This window comes from Dendronephthya gigantea, unplaced genomic scaffold (assembly GCF_004324835.1).
Source record: "Dendronephthya gigantea isolate DGI-Jeju-01 unplaced genomic scaffold, DenGig_1.0 000416F, whole genome shotgun sequence".
Classification (NCBI taxonomy): Eukaryota; Metazoa; Cnidaria; class Anthozoa; order Malacalcyonacea; family Nephtheidae; genus Dendronephthya; species Dendronephthya gigantea.
The window spans coordinates 61,261-71,420 of record NW_021163426.1 but is presented as its reverse complement, the minus strand read 5'-3'; the positions used below and the strand labels follow the sequence as shown (position 1 = coordinate 71,420).

General features: G+C 37.1%; 1 pseudogene; it reads left to right on the top strand.

Annotated features, from left to right (window-relative positions):
• Positions 1–617: 617 nt before the first annotated feature.
• On the top strand, positions 618–8,747 carry LOC114543197 (annotated as a pseudogene).
• Positions 8,748–10,160: the final 1,413 nt, after the last annotated feature.

Sequence of the window (10,160 nt, the reverse complement as noted above, 5' to 3'; positions counted from 1 at the left end):
GAAAAAAAAAAGGAGACACTGATTTTGTTAATGAAGTGTCGTCTATTCCTAATTACCACCGAATGAATAAAGCAATGCATGATTGCCGTGTAAAACTTCACACATGCATTTTGGCATATTACAACATAATATAATATTATAGAAATTAGTTGATTAAATACATTCTCTACGTATGAAATGATTTCTTCATTGTATCAGATAAACAAAGTTCCCGAAAAATAAACAATGAATTTATTAAAATATAGCTAGTCATGCAAAAACAAAAGTTGTCCATTTCACAAGCTTGCATTGGCTTTTACCAATATTCAAATCCGGTTAAACTTGAATTCTCTCCTGTCTGCATGCCTGTGGATAAATATTGTCTATAGCAGCCATTTTCTGTACTGATTTCTTCCGTCTGTTATGAATCCTTTATTATTGAAATGAGATACTATGTAGTGATAACTCAGAACTGGAATTACCTATTCCTTCATTCTGTTTTGATGCGTTTGCAATGGTCATAAGATACTCCAGGGTAAAAATCAAACGAGTTAACACTAGTGCATTATTCACGGGTTAAACCAGCATTAAAAATGCCAATCATTGACCAATGTGTTATTTTCCTTGATGGCAGGTAGTTCTGGGTACTAGCCGAGAGAAAACTATGTGTAAATGTAATCATCTGACATCTTTTGGAAGTGAATTTCTTGTTGCTCCAAACACAATCGAATTTGATTCAGTCTTCAGCAACTTTAGCAGCCTTGCCAACAATGTAGCGGTTCTGGCGCTAATATCGACCATTCTGGGCATATATATTATCGGGGTTGTCTGGGGGAGACGAGCAGATAAGAAAGACGCGTTGATGGTGAGTAGGTTCTTAATCGTTAGCCATGCACGAGTTATATCGAGTGCGGCTTACACATGCATGCACGACAATAATTTTTATAAAAGGCAAGCGATATCCTCGCGCGAAAATTGCAAGTGCCTAGTCCTGGCCTGGTGTGACCGTGTAGATCAGTAGATTTTTGGAAATAGTACCATGAAAAATTAGTGAATGAAAATAGCTACTGTTCAGATATACGTATTCGGTAAAACGGGTTTTGATTCTTTACTCATACTCGACCGTGACGACGGTGACGTGCCTCTTTATTTGATGAGTAATTGTAATTACCTCCCGGGTTAAGGAAATTTATTTCGAAAGATGAAACCCGATATACGAAGCTTGTAGTAGAACCCGTGAAAGATAATGTGAATATTTATGACTAGTTATCTTTTGTCAATAATTTTTCGTGAATCTGATTTTCATAAAGCACTTGCAGGAATTAGGCCCTATATTATATATATAATGCTATATCTTCTCAGCCAAATTAAATAAGTTTAGTATGCCCTTTGCGGAAGTAAGTCCAAAGTTGGTGTATTATGCAAGTGGTCCATTGCTTGTGAATTTATTAAGCTTCATTTTATTCAATTAAAATTGGCAGGTTGGTCCTACGATTTTGCCGGAACCGAGAGGATCTTATCATTACCTCATAACCACGTACACAGGTAGCCGACCAAATTCTGGGACAACAGCAAAAGTTGTTTTTAAAATGTCTGGAGATCTAGGTGAAACTATTCCAGCAAGGCTGTACGATTGCCACAGACCTTGCTTTGAGCGTCAACAAGAGAACATGTTTGTTGTTTCATACCCTCAGGGTATTGGTGATCTTAGCTTCGTCCAAATATGGCATGATAATTCAGGTAATAATAATAAAAAATTAATGCTTATACAAAACATGATTCCAGATGCCCTACTATATTAAATTTATTAAGACCCAAAACAATAGACACAACTGTAATTTGTTAGCACGTATAACTTACAGCTATCTTCAGCGAATTTCGGAGATATAGCTTCCTTAAAAAAAAGAGCTCGTCGCTTGCAGGTTTAAAGGTATTATATAATTGTTCAGTATTAGCATCAAATGTGGTATAACAACTGCCTAAAATTGACAAAACACTTCAAAAACAAATTGAAAGAAAAATTGACAAAACACCGACAGGTTGTGTATTATTTTGCGAGAAAATGTTAATTGAAAATTTAGTACTTCAGTCTTCAAAATGGTTTAGTTGCAGAATCTAATCAGATCAGATCTATATACGCGCAATCAACAAGCTAAAAACATTCCTTTAATACATTCCTTTAACACATTTGCATTCTCTTGAGGATGCCCTGGTAAATAGCAACGACCATATATTTCATAACCTACCTATTAAACTACCTATAGTGACCTATACCCACTTACTCGCAGGGGCGTAGGAACCGGGGGGGCCAAGGGGGCCAAGGCCCCCCCAACTTTAAAAATCACAGAAAAAGTGCCCTTTTGCTGAGGTAAAGTGCCCTTTTTCTTTGTGGAAACGTCTACGCAACAATGTAATATAATTCAACTTTTTTCAATAATAAAGGCGTGCCAATGTCAAATGCCCTTTTCATCAAGCAAGTGCCCCAGACGTTAATGGCCCCTCCAACTTAAATATGGTTCCTACGCCCCTGCTGACTCGCCAACTACCTACGCGCCTAATTTGTTCAATATGCTTTATGATAGAATGCCTTCAGATAGCTTTTCTATTCCACGGTTAACAGACTAACATTTATATATATATTTCATTATTTTATAGGCTGTTCAATCCCCACTTGTTTAAAATATCAATTAAACACACTTTACGTCAAGTTGATACTTTATTCTTAACTTAGAATCATCACCGTCTTGGTACTTAAGTCGCATGATTGTAAGAGATCTACAAACTGAGAAAACATGGTCGTTCCTTTGTGAAAACTGGTTAGCTGTGGAATCTGAAGATGGTAAAGTATGTCGGGTCCTTCCCGTGGCAAACGAAAAAGAGATGACAAACTTCGGTCACCTGTTTTCGGTCCGTGCCGTCAAAGGTTTATCAGATGGCCATATATGGTTGTCCATTTTCACCAGACCTCCAACCAGCAAATTCACACGCGTCCAGCGTCTTTCGTGCGCTCTTTCCCTGTTGTGCAGTACGATGATCACCAGCGCAATGTTCTACGACACGGGAGGCCGGGGTTCGAGTCCATACTCAATCCATATCGGCACGCAAGTTATCAATTTACAGCCGTTTGTGATCGGCCTGCAGAGCAGCGTGATTATTATTCCGATAAACATTTTGCTCGTGTCGATTTTCCGCAATATCTGTTCGAAGAAAAAGAAGAACAACTCTGATGAGGACGACACGGAAAATCCAAATGGAGTGAAGATTGAAGATTCGATCCAGGAACCGTCAAAGGGGAAGCTTCCACACTGGTGCATCTATATTGCTTATGCTATTTGTTTCGTCGTATCTACCGCGTCGATTTTCTTTACAATTCTTTACAGGTTAGTGCATGGGGTATCTTTCTGAGTGTTTGAAACTTTTATCGCTTCTTTCGCTAGGAAAGAAGAATTACCTATGCGGATGTTTCTTGCTGTTACTGAGCATGTTACTTTAGGACATTCTGGAATTGCTTTATTACTTTTTAAATATAAATTATTTCAAGCAGCCACTTCAAAGCTTGCAAATGCTGCCGAAATAACTAACGGCAATTATTATGACCCAAAGTGCGTAACTAGGTGTCCATTTAGAATTATCTTGAAACTGATCAAATACAAGTGGAATAACAAGCAGGATTTAGGAAAAACTCTACACAAACATCCTTAGTCAACATTACAAACCCACTGGCCCTCACCAAACCTAAGAATATGGATGAATGTCTATTAAACGCGGAATGATATTTTTATCTCAAGAAGGTTTTTGACTGCGCTGATTAAAAAAAATTTAAAAAACGCATTATCATGGAATAATATGTCACATTTCCCTGGTTCTAGTGCTAGTCCAGAATTCAAATAAGCAAGGTAGTATAATGTCAGAAGCAAGAACTTTTACATGTGGAATACCACAAGTATCTAATATTGCATGGGCCACTTTTGTTCCTATTATATATAAACTTCCTGACAAATTGTCAGGTCGACATATTTAAACCAGTGGCAATGCAAATGACGAATTACACTTTCGCTATACTTCTAAATGAATATGAGAGAGAGAGTTAATGTTCAGAGATATATGCGCAACATGGGAAATATGAGCAATTTTCAAATAAGTAGACTACCCATTGTTATGAGCAGAACCGACTGTAACCCTTCTTTAAGTTTAGGCTTTTTATTGCATTTCCATTTAGATTTTTTAATGCATGCGTGTGATGCAAGGCCCGGATGAAAGGCTAAATGTCATTGTTTGAATTCAGTTTTTAAATGTCATTAACTAATAACAATAACATTGCAAGTGAACTTTTAAACTAAACATCTTGTTTTAATAACACTTCGCAGTATTCAATGGGGGAAGGAAACGTCTACAGAGTGGGTAATTGCCATGGTAACATCATTCATCTCTTCGGTCCTGTTGTTGCAACCATTCAAAGCGGTCCTACTTTCCCTTGTTTTGGCTACATTCATTCGCAAACCAGCTCATACGAAGAGCGAGTCCTATACTGTCACGCTTGCAGAGGATAATACTTTTGAAGAGCGAACTGAAATACAATCTCCGGTTTCTGAGGATATGATGCCCAATGAGGAAAAATCGAAAAAATATTTAAGGTAAAGATGCTAAAACCGTGTGTGAAAAGCACAATATAATTGTACCAAAAAGACCATTTGTCTATTGAATTAAATGCTTAACTAGGAAAATTGATCGGTTCTGAGACGTACAGCGGGATTAAGCATCCAAAATTCAGTAAAAATCGAAATGTTTCGTTGCAAAATGCAGTTCTCGAGAAGTGATAACGCTTTTTCGTTTGCAATACTAATTATACAAAATGTGCGAAATTTTCACAACGATATTTTTCACAAATGTTTGATGGATATCCCTAGTTTTAAATTTAGAATGATTACAGGGAAATAGCCAATTCCGACCTCTAAAAACCTCTTGGTTTTTCATAGGCCTCCTGGTTCAGCCAGACTGAAGAGAGCGAGAACGAAACGGGTTAAAGAGCTGAAGATGAATTCAGCTTTGAAAGAAATTATTGTGTTCTTCCTTTTTTTGATTTGCTTATTGGACGTGGCTCAATACCACAGGGATCCGAATACATATTTACTGACCAAGACATTGTCACAAACATTTGTCGACGTTGATTCATTTTCAATCCCATTTAGCTGGGTAAGAAAGGTTAAATGCATCTTATAGCTTCTATATCTTAATATTTATAGTTCTTAAAAAAATATTTTTTACTTGAACATTGAGAGACAGAGATTAAGAAGAAAGTCCAAACGTCAAATCACAATAGACCCGTCGGAAACGGAGGGGGGAGCTAAACGTTTTGCGACAATTTTGGAAGATCTAGAGGATTTAAACACGATTTTAGCAACCCTCTCTACATAATGTGTATATTTCAATATTTTGTCCATCGCAGCAAACGTCTATATATATAGCTCACCGCCATCCTGCATAACAAAACACGACTGTTTCTTTACTGCGTAATTAATAGTTCAAACTTTCATTGCGCATGCCCAATTGAGTCCATTCTACTCGTGGAAAAGGCCAGAATCAGTTATTTATGGCGGTTAACAACAATATTAAAAATATTAATTATTTATCGGTGATCTCAAATGTACTTAAAAAAATTTTACATGATGTGTAGATCGTTGATGGTGATGCTTTTTGGATGTGGGCTCGCGAGACTCTTATCCCCGGATTGTACTCAACGGAATGGTACAACGGAAAGATAATTGAAAAAGGTTATCTCGCAAACATTGAGAATTATCTGTCGGTGTTCCGCGTCTGAGGTTACTTCGCGTGAAAGAAGGTTGGTGCTTGCTATTTTCCTTTTCCCCGGCTATAATCTGGTTCGACTCCAACCGACTTTTATAAAAAGTATTATTAGACTTGACTTTGGATGTATTATCAGACTTGACTTTGTTGGATGTATTTTCGAGAAAAAAGCCCAATGTTTATTAAACAGTAAATTATTAATAATGGTCAGGTAATTAATAGGAGTGCGAGAGCGAATATATAGAAGTGCTATTAATGGGAAAATCGTACGAGTTTGTTAATTACGATTTGTTATAATCACGATTTGTTAATCACGAGTATGATTTTACCATTGATTGCACGACTTAATTCGTTCTATTACTTATTAATTAAATGCTTTCTGTAATCAATTTGTTTTAAGAAAAGTACTAAAACACAATAGAAGCTCATGAAAGGGTGCGATTATAATGATTAATCGCACTCCTCTTAACCAATGAAATTGCAGTATTTTGCCCCTGATTACAGAAAGTCTATAATTAATTTCGTAATCGTTTCTCTTGTATTCGGTGCGAACGTAAGATGTGTTTCCACAAGGAATTTGTTGTCCGCTACGGTCGAATTTACTACGGTCAAATTCTCTAACTAAAAACATATTTAAATCTTAATTCCACTTTCGTGTTCACTAGGTTCATGTAAAGTTTCCAGCTATTTCAAAGATACCATTCCTGTCTGCAACTCTGCGTACTCTGTGATAAACGAAGACGAAGAAGAATATGAGCCGAGTTGGGAGCCGCTACATGATTTTTCCAACAGAAAACGTCGAAGAACTCCGGGCCCTGAGAGCGAAGAAGACTGGTTGAAAATGGTGGAGGGAAAAGAAGAACTGGAAAATGAGGAGGGTGTTAACCGCCGTAAAAGAGCGATTGATCCAATTCAAAGTGGCCGAAATCGAAGAAGGAAGAATCGACTCTTGTCTAGCGAAAGGCCGAAGACGTACGTCGTTCAAACTAACGCTCTCATGGAAGACGAGCAAATTTTGTCTTGCCTTGAGAGATGGCACTATCAATCAATGCTGGAGCTGCGAGGTTTTCCATACTGGGGAGAAATTGCCGTCTATGGCGGGGGTGGTTATGCAGCTAATCTTGGTTATGACCAAATGACCGCATACACTGTTGTTGCTGACTTGCATTCAAATAACTGGATCACGAGGCAAACGCGAGCCGTTTTCGTGGAATTCACGGTTTACAACGCAAATACAAATTGTTTAGCGTGATATCGCTTTTTATCGAATTCCCGTCCTCCTCAGGCGTTGTAACCAAGGTTCAGATTCAGAGTGCGCGATTTTACCTTCATCTTAATGTAGGTCAAATCTTTGCTCACATATTGGTCATATTCTTTATGCTGTACTTTCTATACAGAGAAGGAAAGCTCTTCTATAAGCAAAGATGGGCCTATTTCAAGGGTTTTTGGAACTGGGTCGAAACGATTCTTATAATCTCGGAATTTGCTTTGGTACTTATATTCCTGGCACGTTTGTACGAGGTGGATCGAAATTTACTACAACTCCGCGAAAATCCTAACGATTACGTCGGTTTTCAGTTCGCAAGCCAGGCAGATGCAGCCATGTCGTCCATCTTTGGTATCCTGGTGTTTCTCTATATTCTACGATTCCTGCGCCTTCTGAGGTTTAATAGGAACTTCCTTTCCCTCGGCGCAACGTTTTCCCGCATCACTAAGCCAATATTAAATTACCTCATCCCTTTTACATTCGGTTTCACAGCGTTTGGTATGCTTGCGTTCAGCGTATTCGGTGCGGAGCTTGAAGATTACAGCACATTCGTACGAACAATGGTTACTCAATTTAGCATGTCGTTGGGCGACTTTGATTTCGAAGCGCTAACATCCGTTAGCCCCGTCCTTGGAGCGTTCTATTTCTTCGCTTTCGTTGCTTTTTTTGTGGTCGTGTTAATGAACATTTTTATCGCAATTATCAATGATTCCCTCGCCGAAGTAAAAATTGAAACCTGTGAGCGGGAAAATGAGTATGACCTAGTTAATTACGTGGTGGCTAAAGTCGTTGAAATAATGAAAAGGTAAACTCAACTTTGGAGCTAGGCGACATGTAAACAATTTTATTTCAGTAAGGGAAGCTTGAGGTCAGTGAAATCTGCATGTATATATTCTGAAGAGAGAACTTATGCAGAGTAACAATTCTGCAAGTAGGACAACAAAGGTTATATCTGCATATCGACAATGGGTATTAAAAAGACATCTCACGCAATCGTATATCACAAAATATATTTTGCATTACACCATACTGCAAATGTATATAGGGCAAAATTAGGCATTTCTTTCACAGTCTGCTAAACTGTTTGTGCAGAATTTTTTCAATGGTCAATTAAAAACTGCTTGTGATTATATATATTATCCATCTCTGTACGAGAAAGGCTTTTTATAAAGTTTTTACTGGGCTTAATATAATTAGTGCTAATTTACCTCAGTTCCTGCCCATTCGGCAACTGCAGTATCTGAACATTTTAATTCTACTGCAGCACGAAACAAGCTGGAATGTTTTTGCTGTCTTCTTTTGGATGGACAAACTGAAAATCTTTTAAAGTTGCTTATAAATTTAGCAATCAAAATGAATAAATTTTTAAGTTGCATTTGTTAAGCAATGGAAACAAATATTTGTTTATAGTTAAATCTTGAAGCTATCAACAGATTATTATTGCTGATGTTTAAATACATACAGTACAATTTGTTCACTGTTCTTATCTAGAAAAAATCCCAACGATCGACAAAGGAAGGACGTAGAGGAAAGTGCCCCTAGACAACCGGAGGAAGTAAAGTTGATTGGTACCAACACAATAACTGACGAAATAGATTTGAAATGTGAGAAGTTTGATAAATTGTTAGACGATATTGAACAAGGTTTCAAAGAAGATATCCGGATTGAGGTGCAGATTTGTTCAGTTTGTGGATAAGATTTATTTTTGACCAAAAACTGATATTAATGTCGTATATCTAGTTTTTTTGTGTTTTGAGAAGGGCCTTAAGGATTTGTTTGAAAGGGCAGATATCGGGTGGCGTGGTAGCACAGTAAAGTACTTTTATGGTAACTATTTATAAATAATAATTATATATTATTAAATACTGTATTTCTTAAATAATTTAAAATGATTATCATTGTGTCAAACTTGTGCGCGCCATAATCGAGGTAAGCTACTCCGACAAAAGGCTATATCAGTGCATGGATGGATAACAATGTTTTCGTACCTCAACAATGGCCGTGCGAGATTAAATTTAGAAATGAATTTAGATACACTAAAGTTGCTATAGCTTAATTCTTCGTGTGCCATATATACTGTATGTATGCTTTTGCTTTTATTTGCTTTAAATACTATTCGTGTGATGAAAGAACATTAATAATTATTTATTTTGTAGTGCTTATTGATAATATAAATTTTAATGCTGCACGGTGCTTTCCAATATTGAATTACAGCAATATTCAAATGTATAGTGTTTTCAAAATAAAAGGTAATTCACTTTATCCCTAATGGAGCTCCCTTAAATAACATTTAAATACCGTATTAGGCATGGGCGTCTTTTGGGCGACCATTGCCATGGATGGTTTAGATCGTTTTAAATTTAAGCACTGGTGAATCCATCATGAAAGAAGCTACGACATTCCAACGCCAACAGTGAAATAGGAGAAATATTTTATAGGAGTGCTGATAGTGTGTGTAAAATCAAAAAGCATTCTTGAGGTTTTCGTCGAAGCGATATGCTCTTATCATATTGCATTGCGTTGGAGAGATTGTGATTTTGGCACAACCGATAGGATAACCCGCAAGGTAATCAATTCAAGTAAGGTAATCAGCCTTTTTTTAGACCCGGGGATGAATATATCTAATATTTCTAGCTTTTAAAAATCAAAACGTGTTTACTTTGCGATAACATGCATGCAAGGTCACGAAAGTTGTGTGGTTCTTATAATTATACTTTAGGAAGTTGTTATACCATGCACATTTGATGCTAAGTTTTTTGAAGACCGCACGCTGCTCCCTGGTCATATTAGAAACTGCATCGTCCGTTAGCGTAAGCACACTGATTGACAGAAGACTGAAAGAAGTGATATTACTAATATACATTAAACTTACCTTTATATTCCTATAATTCCCCGACATATTATTATAAACGAATACAGAGACACGATGCCGACTGAACGAGATGTAAATGTGATTTTACATGCAGTCAAGCCTGCAAACAGATCTGGTCTGGCTAGTTCGTGTCAAATCGTATAGAGATCGTTAGATCGACCAATCACGTACATTTTAACTGTCATCATTATACCGGCATGCATAAAATAGACAACGTCGGGTACGCAAACAAAGGAG